Source organism: Puma concolor, chromosome D4 (assembly GCF_028749965.1).
Source record: "Puma concolor isolate L17-30 chromosome D4, mPumCon1.1.hap2, whole genome shotgun sequence".
Classification (NCBI taxonomy): Eukaryota; Metazoa; Chordata; class Mammalia; order Carnivora; family Felidae; genus Puma; species Puma concolor.
Window position 1 is genome coordinate 19,930,244 of NC_141679.1, and position 15,438 is coordinate 19,945,681.

The following is a 15,438-nucleotide window of genomic DNA, read 5'->3' on the forward strand; positions in this document are numbered from 1 at the left end:
TATTACAGACTTACCCCTGCTATATTCTATTGGTCAAAGCAGTCACAGAGCCCTCCCAGATTCAAGTAATGATTGTGTTAGGACTTTGAGGAATACAAGTCTGTACAACTTATGGTCAGAGAAATTCCTGAAGCAAAAAAAAAAAGCAGGTCTGGAAGTAGGTAGTTAGATGATGTGAACTAAGGCGATAAAGTCAGGGGACATGGCCAGAGCAACAACAGGGCAATACTACTACCTGATCTGCTGTAGGCTGTAAGCCCCGTGAGTTACAGGAATCTTTGACTATGGAAACAAATATGTGCTCAATAAATGATTACAGAATGAATAAATGACTGAATGACTATAAAAAATTGGCCCTAAATGTAAACAAATTCATATTTTTCATTCTCCCATTTAATTCATTAGAGTGAAATGGAAGTCCTAAAACAAAATCCCTCTCCCTCTAGTGAAATTAAAATCTGAAAGAACTTACAGTTCATTTTTCTCACCATCCTAATTTCTTATTTTGTTCACTCCCAGTTAGAGTTGCTTCACTCACATGGAGTCCTAATTCCTTTGTTTGCAGCTATGGCCTAGAACATCTTCCACTTAGATGGGTGAAGCTCTCTCAAACCCTCTAAAATTAGGTTAATGCAAACTGACTTACCTCACTGCTCTGGTTTTCTCAAGTTCATACTGATCAGCAGAACACATAAAAACATCAATGGGTGCTACACCCAAGAATACAAACGAATACCAAGTCGTGACAGTAGTTTCTATCCAAGCAAAGTTATTTCTCTAGATCCCAGCATATGGTATAATCCAGACCACAGTTGTGTTGGCAGTCAAAGAACATAGCAGAGACTTAATGTTTTCTTGGAAAAGGTGGGTAGGCAAAGAAAATGGCAGAAAGAAAATCAAAGATGTGTTTTATATTCTTCCTCTTCTAAGACCAACACCTAATTTATGAGATTATCACATTCGTTTTTAACTTTTGAAGCAAACCTGAGTCCTAAAGGCATAGTGTTTGGGCACAAGCTTTTAAATTTCCTTTCTAGTCCTTAGAATTTTAACAATATCATTGAATTTTTTTCTCTACATCAACCTGACTAGTAACGGTTTCCATTTAAACATCTGCTTAAAACAAAAAAACCCTCCATGCCAACCCTTACCCTGACCCCACCACAGCTGAACTCACAAGCTTGACTCATATCTATGATTTGAGCTTATGAAATGAACAAGTTGGAACCAGCATGAGGGAATGGGCTGGTAGAGACCCCAATGGTGAGGGGCCAAGGTAGTGAATTCCAGGACCTGAGAATGACCCACATGAATACAAAGCTGAATTCCACAATGATTTTCTTTTCCTTGCATCCTCTTTGAAATGAAGAGAAATGAGATTTGGAATTACCATCCTAGTGCCACCTACCCATGCCAAGCACTAAGAATTCAAATCCCAAATGTCTCACACATTAGTGTTTCCAAATCTTCAGGAATTAAATAGCTTTTACAGTTTAAAATACTGGCTACAGTAATGGCTGAATAACACAACAAAGGGAAAAACAGCTCTTGTGAAAAAAAAAAAATTACTGTACCTACCAGTACCTAAAACACCTAAAATACCTAAAACAGTATACTGAAGCACTCCCTATCTTGAGATGACCATCTTCTGACCCCACAAAGCACCTCTTTTCCTAATAATCTGACATTAACTCAAGTGACAGTGTCAGTTCTCATAGGTACACCAGGAGACTCAGTCTCCCTAAATAGTACCTGGTCCAATTACCAGTTCTTATGTAGATATCCACATGAGCCCACACTGGATGTCAATATGTACCTGTTTGGTGAAAAAGGTCATATGCTATTATGATAATAACAATCCTGCCCTAATTGTTTACCACTCACCGCTCCTCCTTGTGAGATTTCAGACCAAATATGTACAAGAAGAAATAACCAAATGGGAAACAAAATATCTCTATATTAATGGCAAAAACCATACACAACCATAAACACACCTGTGTATGGCAAGCCTGAAGGTATGCCATCATAGTTCAATATCCTTTCGTATTTCTAGAAAATACAAAACAGAGGAAATAAACTAATGGCAAAACCCAACAGAGCAGAACTCTCAACTTCATATAAGAAAAAAGGGAATATTACAGGAGAACCCTGAAATATGCCCAGCTCAGAAACTGTTTGAATTAAAAGAAATACTTGCTCACGGAAAAATTAATTAAACTCAGCAAACAGAACTAGTCCTCATAGAAACAGAGTTAATACAAAGAACAGAAGAAGAATATACTTGGTAACCTGAGAGAAATGTGATAGGATATTTTATTAAGGGGGGAAAAGGCTGCTGTGAAAAACAAGCATTCAGGAATTTGGGAAATTAAAAACATAATTCCAGAAACACAAAACTAAGCTCAATGGAAGGCTAAATAGGATGGACCCTACTGAAGACAGAATTAGTGGGGTGCCTGGGAGGCTCAGTCAATTGAGCATCTGACTTCAGCTCAGGTCATGATCTCCCTGTTCATGAGTTCGAGCCCCACATCGGGCTTTGTGTGGACAGCTCAGAGCCTGGAGTCTGCTTCAGATTGTGTGTCCCTCTCTCTCTCTGCTCCTCCCTCGCTCGTGCTCTGTCTCTCTCTCTCTCTCTCTCTCTCTCAAGAATAAATAGAACATTTAAAAAATTTTTTTTAAAAAGACAGAATTAGTGAGCTGGAATATTAATCACCTTATTCTTGCAGAGATTATACAAAAGAGAAAAAAGAAGAAAAGATAAGAGACATGGGGGCTCTAAGGTCTCAGATTCAGGACAATGGAATGAAGAAAATCGAAAAACGGAAATATCTCCCTGTGTTAAAAAAACAAAACAAAACATTGAGCATCCATTTGATTAGAATCTGCCTTACCAAATGGCAATCAAGAAAAACAATTATTGAAATACCTACCATAGTCCTAGTAAAATTTCAAGTATTAGATGAAAATACTAAATTATCCAGACACTAAAAAATTACAATAGGTCAAGAATCAGATTGACTTCAAAATTCTCATTTGAAATGCAGAACAACAGAGGGTGAAGCAATAATGTCTTTCCATTTCTGCATGAAATTTTGCCCTAGAGTTCCGTATCACTTAAAACCAGTATTTAAGGCTGAGGGCAGAAGAAATATTTTCTATAAAACTTATCACCCATGGGGCGCCTGGGTGGCTCAGTCGGTTAAGCGGCCGACTTTGGCTCGGGTCATGATCTCGCGGTCCGTGAGTTCTAGCCCCGTGTCGGGCTCTGTGCTGACAGCTCAGAGGCTGGAGCCTGCTTCAGATTCTGTGTCTCCCTCTCTCTGACCCTCCCCCATTCATGCTTTGTCTCTCCCTGTCTCAAAAATAAAAAAAAAACGTTAAAAAAAATTAAAAAAAAACTTATCACCCATAAAGTCCTTTATTCAGAATTGAGCAAGAATGTATTCCAGAAAGAATAAGGTATAACCCAAGGAAGAGAAAAATATCAAATAAAAATGCAATAGTGAATAAAAATGATACTAAAAAATTGTTGATACTAAGTTTGAGTGGCCTAATACCAATGTTGTGACATCAATGAGAATAAAAACATAATGTAACAATAGAAGTATGATAATAACATTTGATAGAATTTGATAATTTGATAAAACTTGATCTAAAATAAATTGGTAGATTATTTCAGAAAAACATGGAACTTCTCAGAAGCAGTGTGGGGAGATTTTGAGTGCTGAGGGTAGAGTCCCAATGGGAGGAGGAGGGAGAGGTCATGGGTCCTGTAGAATTTTGATGCTGAATGTAAGCTAACAGTTTTATTAGAAATGGATTGTTTAGAACCTTTATATGAAAAATTCTGAAGTCTGGAACGCATTTATCCAATACACTTGCAGATAAGAGACTGTGGACCTCGTAGCCATTTAGCAGAAAGTGTGGCACAGAGCTTTTGCTCTCACAGTGAGTAAGCGCTATATTCTGGATAATATTGCAATGTGCTAATGCAGTAGAGTACTTAAACTGAACAAGAAGAAGCTATGCAAAAGAAAAAGGAAAGATGTATTGTTTGAAAGACCACTAGAGGGGCGCCTGGGTGGCGCAGTCGGTTAAGCGTCCGACTTCAGCCAGGTCACGATCTCGCGGTCCGTGAGTTCGAGCCCCGCGTCAGGCTCTGGGCTGATGGCTCAGAGCCTGGAGCCTGTTTCCGATTCTGTGTCTCCCTCTCTCTCTGCCCCTCCCCCGTTCATGCTCTGTCTCTCTCTGTCCCAAAAATAAATAAACGTTGAAAAAAAAAAATTAAAAAAAAAAAAAAAGAAAGACCACTAGATTGGTCTTTCTCAAAGTGCAGTCTGGGGACCACCTGCATCAGATGCTCTGAAATGCCTATCACAGATTCGGGGGCCATATGGCAAATGTTCTAAGTAAGTTTCTGTGGGTGAGGCCTGGAACCTGATATTCATCTCCCTTAGAACTCCAAAAGTTCTTTAGCTATATCTCCTCTAGCATTTTGCCTCTCTGCTTTGTGCTTTGTGTATGCACTTATGTCCTCCCCATTATAAGATTCGAAGGTTATTAAGGCAGAGACTGTCCTTGAAAACCCTGCAGTACACAGCACACTGCCTTTCATAGAGATATGCACTGACATATTCAATTGTGTTTATGCTTCTCCACAATATTATTATCTGTTAGAGTGTAAGATGAGTTGATTTGCTCAAACAGAACCCTGTGCAAAAAGTTGTTTTAATAAATGTTTGAGAACAAAACTGTTTTGTGCCCTTTTTGTTAAAAAAAAGAGAGAAAGAGACAGATTATGGAAAATACTCCCTCACCATGATCCTTCTCCATTAGATGGATTTTAATATGTATGCATACATAAACCTAATGCATCATTACAACAAAAATAAATAGCATCACATCTATAAAAGTAGGTGCAAAATATATACAGAAGACTTATCATTTTTTAAAAAATAAGCAGGAAAGTGTTCTCTACAAGAAATCTCCTACCCTGGCCTTGCTATCATCCTCCTCTCTTACAGCTAATGCCAACAGCTGAAAGGATACAGCTGGAGCTTCCTCTAAGGTCCCTAACCCAAGAAAAGATGAAGGGAATAGAGAGGTAAATAACTACCTACACAGCATTTCATACTAATCCACCCCTGCACCCTTTCTTTTGTCTCTAAGATATTTCATCAAGGTGTTAAATATGAAAAGGGCTAACCTTGTATCATACCAGGACAAATAGTAGAGAATTACATAAGACACACAAAAGCATACGATAAAAATACAATTTTCTTCATTATATTGGGAGATGTTAACATGCACATAAACAAATACATTTCATTATTTGTTTTGAACGTTAACTTTCACTAGTATTTAACGTAAGTTTCCTTTACTGTTATGTCTGATAAAACAAAGGCTCTGAGGTGCCAATCTGGCTTGTGTCCTTCTGAGAAAAGAGTTCAGGAACAGTGTTACAGCACATTCTCCCATAAAAATAGCCCTGAGAATGTTTACGATTAGGCCTCCTGGAATAGATAATTTCCGTTTCTACTCTTGACATTTATTCCTAAAATATCAGTGGCGAGGAAGTTGGAGGGGGGGGGCAGTGCTGGTACATAAATCATCTCTGGGCTTATGCTATTGATTTTGGAACTTTGAATATGAGATGGTTTGGAAAGTCCCATCTCCACCTGTGATCTGAAGACATACAGAATAAGTTAATAAGTATCATGCGTGAATTTCCAATACTGTGAAAAGGAGAGGCCACATCAACGGGATAGAGCACAGAGAGGAAAACAGTCTCGTGGGAGTGATTCTGAGACTCATTAATGTACCTTATCATTGATTCGGCAATAGAACCAGCAGGAGTCATCCTAGCCTCCCATTGGGAAGCAAATAATTATTCACTGGGAAAGGTAATTCAAATAGCTCTTATAGAAAGCAAATTAGCATATGTAAATCATACTATCCAATAAAAAAAAATACCCTGGGAACAAAGGAAATAAAGTGTAGAATAAAAGAATGTAAGCTATAGCAAGGTACATTTCTCTATTTCCCTAGTTTTCACCTCCTGATTCCTAAATTACCTCTGAACTAAAGACAGAAGTGACAAGAATCACAAGTCAAAATAATACAAAATGAAGCCCTGTTCATGTGTGCAAATACGTAAAATACATCGTATTACAAAGAATTCCAATAACATTGAAATACAGTTGTCAGAATACAAAATAATATGTTTTGGTAATTAATGTGCTGCTTTATTAATAAATAACAATATCCGGCAGCTGGTCTGCTAACTACCATAATTTTATAGTAAATTGTATTACATGATGTCTGCAACAACTGCAATGGGATATGCATGGATGGTTCACCATCCCATCAAAACCACAATGAGATATCACCTTTTAGAATGGCTATTATCAAAAAAGACAACAAATAAAAAGTGTTGGCAAGAATGTGGAGAAAAGGGAACCCTCGTTTACTGTTGGTAGGAATGTAAAATGGTGCAGAGGCTATGGAAAACAGTACAGAGGTTCCTCAAAAAATTAAAAATAGAACTACCATAAAATCTAGCAATGACACTTCTGGATATCTATCGAAAGGAAAAAAAAACACTAATTTGAAAAAGATATATGCAGCCCCATATTAATTGCAGCATTATTTACAATAGCCAAGATAGGGAAACATTCTAAGTGTCCATTGACAGATGAATGGAAAAAGAAGATATGGTATGTATATATATATAATGGAATACTTTATGTCAGCCATAAACAGAATAAGATCTTGCCATTTGCAACAACATGGATGGGCCTAGAGTGTATTATGCTAAGTGAAATAATTCAGGCAGAGAAAGACATATACCATATGATTTCACTTATATGTGGAATCTAAAAAAAAAAAAAACACAAGACAAACAAATAAATAAAACAAAACAGAAAGACACTCATATATAGAGAAAAGTCTGGTGGTTGCCAGAGGGGAGGAGGGGAGGAAGATGGGTGAAATAGGGGGAGGGGATTAAAAAGTACAAACTTCCAATTATAAGGGCACCTGGGTCACTTAGTCAGTTAAGCATACAACTCCTGATTTCAGGTCAGGTCACGATCTCACAGTTTCTGAGTTCAAGCCCTGTGTCGGGCTCCTTGCTGATAGCACAGCACACAGCCTGCTTGGGATTCTCTCACTTTCTGCCCCTCCTCCACTTGCTCTCTCTCTCTCTTAAAATAAATAAATTTTTTTTTAAACTTCCAGTTATAAAATAAATAAGGGGCTCCTGGCTGGCTCAGTTGGAAGAGCATGTGACTCTTGAACTCGGGGTTGTGGGTTTGAGCTCCACATTAGGTGTAGAGACTAGTAAAAATAAATAAACATTTTAAAAATTAAAAAAATTAAAAAATATTTAAAATAAAATAAATAAGACACAGGGGTACAATGTACAGCACAGAAAATATAGTTAATAATATTGTAACAACTTTGAATAGAGAGGATAGTCAGTTTACCACTGTGATTGCATCACAGTCTACATAAATCTTGAATTTATGTGTTGTACACTTGAATCTAATACAATATTGTATGTCAACTACACTTCAATAATTTAAAAAGTCTTCATCCTGAGCCCCTGACCCATTTCTTCCACCATCAGTATAAGAACTAGCATGTTTGTTTTGATGCGTGAGAAGCATTAAGAAGGCCCCTGATCTTTCCAGTGTTTCCCTCCAGGGTGTCTAAGGATGGGGACAAGTCCTTGTGATTATGGAGCTCTTGAGGGTTACAATCTTGAGACCTCTCATAAAATAAACCTCAAGACTCTTTCAATCCCTTTCCCATTGTTCAGGGCCAACCTAAAGGTTGCCACTGAATTTAAACACCCTTGCAACTTGGATTAGAGAACACTAGGGGACTGGTGTTTGGACTTACACAGCGGTTTCACTTGCAATAACTCTTAACACCCAGAAAGCAAACTGGAGTCTCCTATGCCAGCCTTGGGAAAGCGTGGGACTAGGGGAGCAGTGAGGCTCTCCTTGTAAGGATACCCCTATCTGACATATTTGCTTGTTGGAGATAGGATTGCAAGTCACTGGGGCGTGCCTATACCACTTCCAGGGACTTGGGTCTGTCTTGTGCCTGGAGTCTTAACTGTATTATTACATCTTCCTCTTGGAGCGTTGCAGTCATTGTCTGCTTTTCTTCTTCAGCCCTGATTACCTCTCACTAATCACAGGAATTCAGGCCACTCCCGGGGTTTCTGGTGAAATCTAATAATTCCAGCATATAATTTTCTCCCATTCAGATCTAATCTTATTTCTTCAAGCTGGGCTCCCTTATTCTTCATCATGAATGGCCAGTTGTAGACATCCCTCCAGCATGAGCTAGTAATTAGATTTCTCCCTTTTGTGTGGATGCACAGTTGTGATAATAACTGATTCCCAGTGGGTTCTACGACCCATTCTGCAAGGCCAACCAACCGAGAATATAGAAAGAATCTGGAGAGCAAATCCATGACAAATGCCTGGAGCCGTGGCTCTCAAACTCAGCTGCATGTTCCAGTCACTGAAGAAGACTTTGAAAAATGCGGAGTACAGAACACACCCCATACCAAGTAAATCAGAATATTTGGAGTAGGACCCAGGCATCATTACATTATTATCACAGCTATGAAAAAAAAATGTAGACAATTCAATAAAATTATTACCTTGCTACCTCTTTGGGCGGGAAGACCATGCATTACTATTTTGCATTTTCTAATTTCCTTTGCAATTTTAGCTTTTTGTTTCACTATGTATGGTTTTTGTGATAGGTAAATGTGGATAGGTAATCCACTTTTGCTTTAATAAAACCAACATTTAAATAGTAATGGAAAGGCCTTATAGCTTATGGAAAGACAAAAAAGAAAAATCCCCTTGCTCTGAGAAGCACTGGGAAAGATGACGAGTAGAAACAGCAGGAGAAATGAAAACAAGCTTGTGTTCCTCTCACTTCTGGGGAAGACTTGAGCTTTCCAGTAAAGTACATGACATGATAACTCTCCAGTTCTCACTCTGGAGTTCATGAAGTTGATGAGCTTTGGTCAATCCTGCAACCTCCTGAATTGTGTGAGAAGTACTGAGTTTCCATGAATATTTTTCTGGTAAAAGACTTGACTGAATTAAGCATAATCTCAAGGAGATTCATGACCCGACTGCCTCAGATCCTCACTGTTTGAAAGTGTGAGTATCACCTGCATGGGAAACAGTAGGGATTTTTGTTAAGATGCAGGTTCCAAGTTCCACTCCCGGCCCAATGATAGAGAAATTTTCAAATAAAAAACAGGTACTCTTTTATTATAAGTGAGACCCAATTATTCCATGGGTCATACTAAAATAAAATAAAATAAAATAAAATAAAATAAAATAAAATAAAATAATTCCATCAGTGTTACCTACAACCAGATGGATGAATCTGAAAAGCATTGGGCTACATGAAAGAAGCCAGACACAAAAAGCTACATATTGTATGATTCCACTTACACTGTGTTGTTTCTAGAGGTAAGCTTACAAAGACTGAAATCTGATCAGTGGTTGTCAGGGGTGGAGGGTAAGTGAGGGATTGACTAAAAGGGAGCACAGTGGAACTTTGGGGGGTGATGAAACTATTTTGTACCTTGAGTGTGGTAGTAGTTACATGATGTATATGTGTAAAAATGTATAGAACTGTATACCTAAAATGGGTGAATTTTATTATATGTAAATTACACTTCAATAAACCTGACTTTTAAAAAAATTCATCGTTCATCTGAATTTCACATATAACTGGTCTTCCTGTATTTTTATTTTCTAGATCTGGCAACCCTATCTTGTGTTGTGAAACTGACTCCTTTTTTTAAAATGAACCTTCAGTGATTCTTAGGCACACCATCCACAGATGTTTCATAACCAATGCTAGAGCTCTTTTGTAAACTTAATACTATACCTACTACCAGTCATTGGACAAGTGAGATTATATCACTTGTTTACTAGGGCCTGGGACAGCTCTGATCCCTGCCTACAGTGGATTTTTACAGTTACTGAAAACAACCATGTGCTTTATACCATAGGCTGCCCAGTTTTGCAAGGTACAGTGGGTAGCAGGAAGAAATTTTGTTTTGATCATTCCAGCCTGGCAATTTCTGACAGCCCCAGTGCCTCTTTGTGGGCTAAAACCAGGAAACCTGGTTGAAAAATTGCTAATGAAGAAGGAATAAGACCGTGTTTTCCTTTCTGTTTCAGAAAGGGATCTGACTGCAGACTCATTAACCGCCGTTTTGTTAAGGGAACATTGCCACCTAGCAACAGAATCAAGACTCCAGACAAAGAACTGACTCTGGCTACATATTTTCAAGTGCACAGATTTGCAAGTTCAGGTTTTGATTACTTTCCACTTATCATTCAGGGTCTGTAAGCCTTCCATGGAATGCAGGGACAAAAAGTCATTTACCAGTAAAGCCCAAGTTTGTGAAAAGTAGAAAGGATCTCTAAAAAAGGAGAGTAATATAAATAAGAATGGATTATTCCCTTTAGTATGCGCCGGTAAGTATGAGAATAAAACAAACAAAACTAAATAGACTTTGTTGAAAGAAACTTTTCTGCCAGGAGCTATGTGGATGAAATTCATATTTATTTTGCAATTCATAAAATGTCCAAGTCCCTGGCATATACAAAAGGATGAATCAAAATTACCAGACTAGAATCTCACATATAAAAACAGCATGGCTTGGAAGCATTAAGCTTTGGCTCCTACTGGAGATTCCAGGACCAATTAAGTGCTCCCCCAAAACCTAGCTAATCCTATAGCTTTCAAACTCAAAATTCACAGCAAAATTCAAAGTCTCATGTCACGTGTGTTTCAAATAGAGAGGATAAATCTTTCCATCAGAAAACACAGATTGACTAAAAAGGAGCACAGAGTGTTAGAATTTCCCAAGCATTTGATGTAGGCCTTCCCCCCACCCCACCCCCGCCTCTTTTTTATAAGGGGACTGAAGCTAGTGAAAAAAAGAAAACTCTTTTCAACTTGTCAATTTAATAGTTACTCTTGGTTTAGTGCCACCAATCTTAATAAATATATCCTTGTGAGTTGTAGCAACAAAAACCATATTGCTGTAATAAATATTTACTGTCCCTTATTTGATCCTAAAGAATTGTGATTTCAAAGTAGTATAGTCTTACAGTTGGTTACTAACTATGGATATGTCCTACAAATTTGTACAACATCCAACAACAAGATTATCTTGCATAGAAAAAACTTTAAACATTTCATCTTTCAATCAAAATAATCACTTTTTTCTTATTGAATACTTACAATGGGCCAGATATTGAGCTACAAGCTTATATAAAAGAGGTGGATATCATTATGCCCATTTTACAGATGAGGACACTAAAGCTTGAAGAGTTTAAAGTAATTTGCCTCAAATCACACAACCAGTTAAGTGTCAGAGCTACACTTCTATGCCACTGATTATAACTCCAGAGAGTGGGACAGATGCCTCACTAGCAAAGTCAGTAATGAAAACTTTAAACACGTGGCTACATTTTATTTAAGCCAGGCTGAAACAGATAATGTCTATCTACCTAGTCAACCTACTTCACCTGTGTCCTGAGAGAAGGTTGTTGAACCCAAAATAAACCCACAGCCAGATCCCAAGGCCACATTCTCATTACAGAGTTTCATCTTAGCACAGAAGACTCAGATGTTTCGGGTAGGGCCGTGGACATTGGATGATGTTCCAGTAATCCACCTAAAACTTAATGGATTAACAACAACAACAACAAAAACTTAACGTATTAAAAGACCAACGACATCTATTTTGCTCATGAATCTGCAGTTTGGACAGGGATCAGCACAGACAGTTCATCTCAGTAAGAGCTAGCACAGCTCAAAGCCTGGAATTAGAGTCATCTGAAGGCCTTTTCAGTTTACATGACTGGTGATTCTATAATTGGAATCTTAGCCAGGGCTGTTTGCCAGAACACCCAAATGTGGCCTCTTCTTGTGTCTGGGGCTTCCCTCACAAAATGGTAGTTGGGTTACAAAGGTGAGTACCCTTAGAGAGAAAAATCCAGAGAGAGGTTGGATTGCCTCTCATAACTTAAACTTGGAAATGACTTAACCTCACTCTTGTGGGTTGAACTGTGTCCCCTCAAAAGACATGTTTAAGTTCTAACCCCCCAGTACCTATGAATGTGTACCATTTTCTTTAAAAATTGGGTCTTACTCAAATTAAGATGGGGCCATATTGGATTAGGGTAAGCCCTCATCCAATGACTGGTGTCCTTAGAAAAAGAAGAAAATTTGGACACGGACACACACAAGGAAGAATGCCATGTGACAATGGAAGCAGAGATTGGAATGATGCATCTGCAAACCAAGAATGCCAAGGTTTTCTGGCAATTACCAGAAGCTAGGAAAGGGACTTGGAACAGACTTTCCCTCAGAGCTCTCCAAAAGGAATGAATCTTGATGATGTCTTGATTTCAGAATTCTATGCTTGAGAACTGTTAAGAGGATACATTTCTGTTGTTTAATTCACCCAGATACTTTGCTGTGGGAGCCCTAAGAAAGGGATTCACTGGTGTCTGCTGCATTCTACTCACTGAGACAGCTAGGAAGTCCCACCCAGCTTTAAGGGAAAGGTGAAGAGACTCCAACTTTCGGTAGAGGCTAGCGTATGTGTATATGTTATGTATATATATGTATGTTATGTTATATACATATGTACATATATTTGTGTATATATGTACATGTATGTATATATGCATGTGTGTATGTGTACACACACACACACACACACACACACACACACACACACACACTCACACACACCTGAATATAAATATATGTATATTCTTAAAGGCAACAAGAGCAGAAAACATTTTCCATTTTCATTTATTCCCACAACATTTATTTATGCTTATTGTTTTTTAATATAATTTATTGTCAAGTTAGCTAAATACAGTGTATACAGTGTGCTCTTGGCTTTGGGAGTAGATTCCCATGATTCATCACTTAGTTACAACCCCCAGTGCTCATCCCAACAAGTGCCCTCCTCAATGCCCATCACCTGCTTTCCCCTCTCCCCTGCCTTACCCCCATCAACCCTCAGTTTGTTCTCTGTATTTAAGAGTCTCTTATTATTTGCCTTCCCTCTCTGTTTGAAATTATTTTTCCCCCTCCTTTCCCCCATGGTCTTCTGCTAAGTTTCTCAAATTCCACATATGAGCAAAAACATATGATATCTGTCTTTCTCTGACTGACTTATTTCATTTAGCATATTACCCTCCAGTTCTATCCACGTTGCTGCAAATGACATGATTTCATTCTTTCTCAGTGCTAAGTGGTATTCCATTGTATATATAAACCACATCTTTTTTATCCATTCATCAGTTGATGGACATTTGGGCTCTTTCCATAATTTGGCTATTGTTGATAAAGAGAGCTGTGAATGGACTTCACTATATGGTTTGAAATAAAACGAGTGACAATCTAGGGCATTTATCCACATGCCCATGCTAATTTAAAGAACTTTGTGGTCCAAGAAGCTGGGCTCTTAGAATGTTGTGCGCTCTTCATTCCGAAGGGGCAGCCAATTCATGCATTTTGGCTGCCCTGACATAAGATGTGGGGTGTGAGATATGGTGATATATAACCCCAGGGAGCCCATTCCCTTTGTGTCTAATGTCAGTGACAACTGCTAAGGAACAACTCTTTGCGCTCTCAGTCCAACTCTGAACAAACTGAATGATGGCCTTTAGGTTATACCAACTATGAGCCCTGGAAGAGGGAACAAAGAAGTTGAAAATGTTTCCTAGTGCAAGTGTCCTCATCTCCCTATCAACGAGCTTTAATACTTTTATGTTTTTCCACACGGGCAAGAGTTGGGGAAGGGGAGGGAGGGAAACAGAATTGCCGAAGCAGAGCAAGACTGAGACATTTCCCCACAAACATTTCCCGCTGTCCATTTGGGACTCTCTGATACTAGCCTTCTGGTATAGAAATCCTGTCTGATTGTTTTTATCAGAGATAAAAAGCATGTACGGAGATACTCAAAGAAACAGGATCCAGGAATTACTTTCTATGTAACAAAAGGCCAGTCTCTGAGAACTTTAAAACTATGAACTCTCCTTTGGTGAGAAGTTCTTGAGTCCCAAATACATGAAAGAGATCACTGGCATGGGAGACTCATGTCCTGAGTCTTTTAGTTCTGCCTTTTCCACCTAATGGGTCGCTGAAAATCTTAGAACTTCAAGTTGGAAAACTCAAACACAATGAAAGGTATGCAGTATTGTTCAAAAAATTATTAAAGTAATGAAATAATTTCTCAGATTCTAGGCTGTACATGCTCTCTAAGACTGCCCCACTTGATAGGAGTTAAAGGTTGCTAGGGCAGGTGGAGAGCCTGGAGGAGCCAGGTGAGCCCTACCGCCCCTGAATTTTCAACCCTTCTGGGAGTAAAAGACAATACTGGTACAAAGGGTGGCTCTGGCGGCTTCTTTCATCACATATTCATGAAGAACCCCCATACCTCCTTTGCCTTTTTCTTTGTGGTCTTGCCCTCTTTGGAGTCTTTGAGAGCAGTTGTTCCACTCAGTCCTTGAAGAAGGCTGTGTCCCATATGACAGATGAGGAAACAGTGCCTTCAGACACTGACTTAAGGCCGAATAGGGAACCAGGGTGATCCAGCACCACTGAACCCTGAGCACAAGAGACAAGGCCCACATCAGCAAAGGGGCCCTGGAGAACACCAATTTTGGCAACTTCAAGTTCATAAAGACTCACAAGGTGGAAACCAACCCTGATGAGCTAACAGTTCACATCAAGGACAAGATCTGGTGAACTGTCATCCTACATGGCTGGAAAAAAAAATCACGTTCCCAAGAAAGGGCAATGCCTGCCATGACAACATCCATGCTTGAAGACATTTTCTTGTGCTCACATATAAAGCCATTCACATCCCTGCTGGGATGGCACCCAAGTGCTGCACACTCACCTGATCAGGCACAAAGTCCTGTGGCCTGGATCAGGCTGGGGGTGGGTGGAGAAGAGGGCAGGAGAAGGCAGATGAGAGCCAGGGATAAGTAGGAAGGAGGAATTCCAATTCCATCCCACCCGCTTCTTCATACTTTCATGTTTTCATTCTTTCTGACTCAAACATCCATCAAGCTTACCCTCACCCTCTGTCTTATTTTCCCCCAAATTCCTTCATGGATGGCTGTACCATGAACACTCCCATCACAAATGAACAGGCGATGCCTTTGTCCTGCATGAAGTCACCAAGCCAGGCATGACGGAGAGATTGTGTGAGGAAGTCCTCACCTTTGAGAAGATACCCAGACAGCAGGGGACCTAGGTTGAGTTCAGATGGGTTTCCAGACAGCTCAACACTCTAGACACAACAGAACCTCCTTCTAGGCCTTGCCCCAGCTTTCCCAGCCA

The 15,438-nt window shown here is 39.2% G+C and overlaps 1 protein-coding gene across 3 annotated transcripts in view; it reads right to left on the bottom strand.

Annotated features, from left to right (window-relative positions):
- LOC147574746 (uncharacterized) overlaps window positions 1–15,438 on the bottom strand; it is a 105,838-nt gene that overhangs the window by 72,088 nt on the left and 18,312 nt on the right. The window lies entirely within an intron of this gene.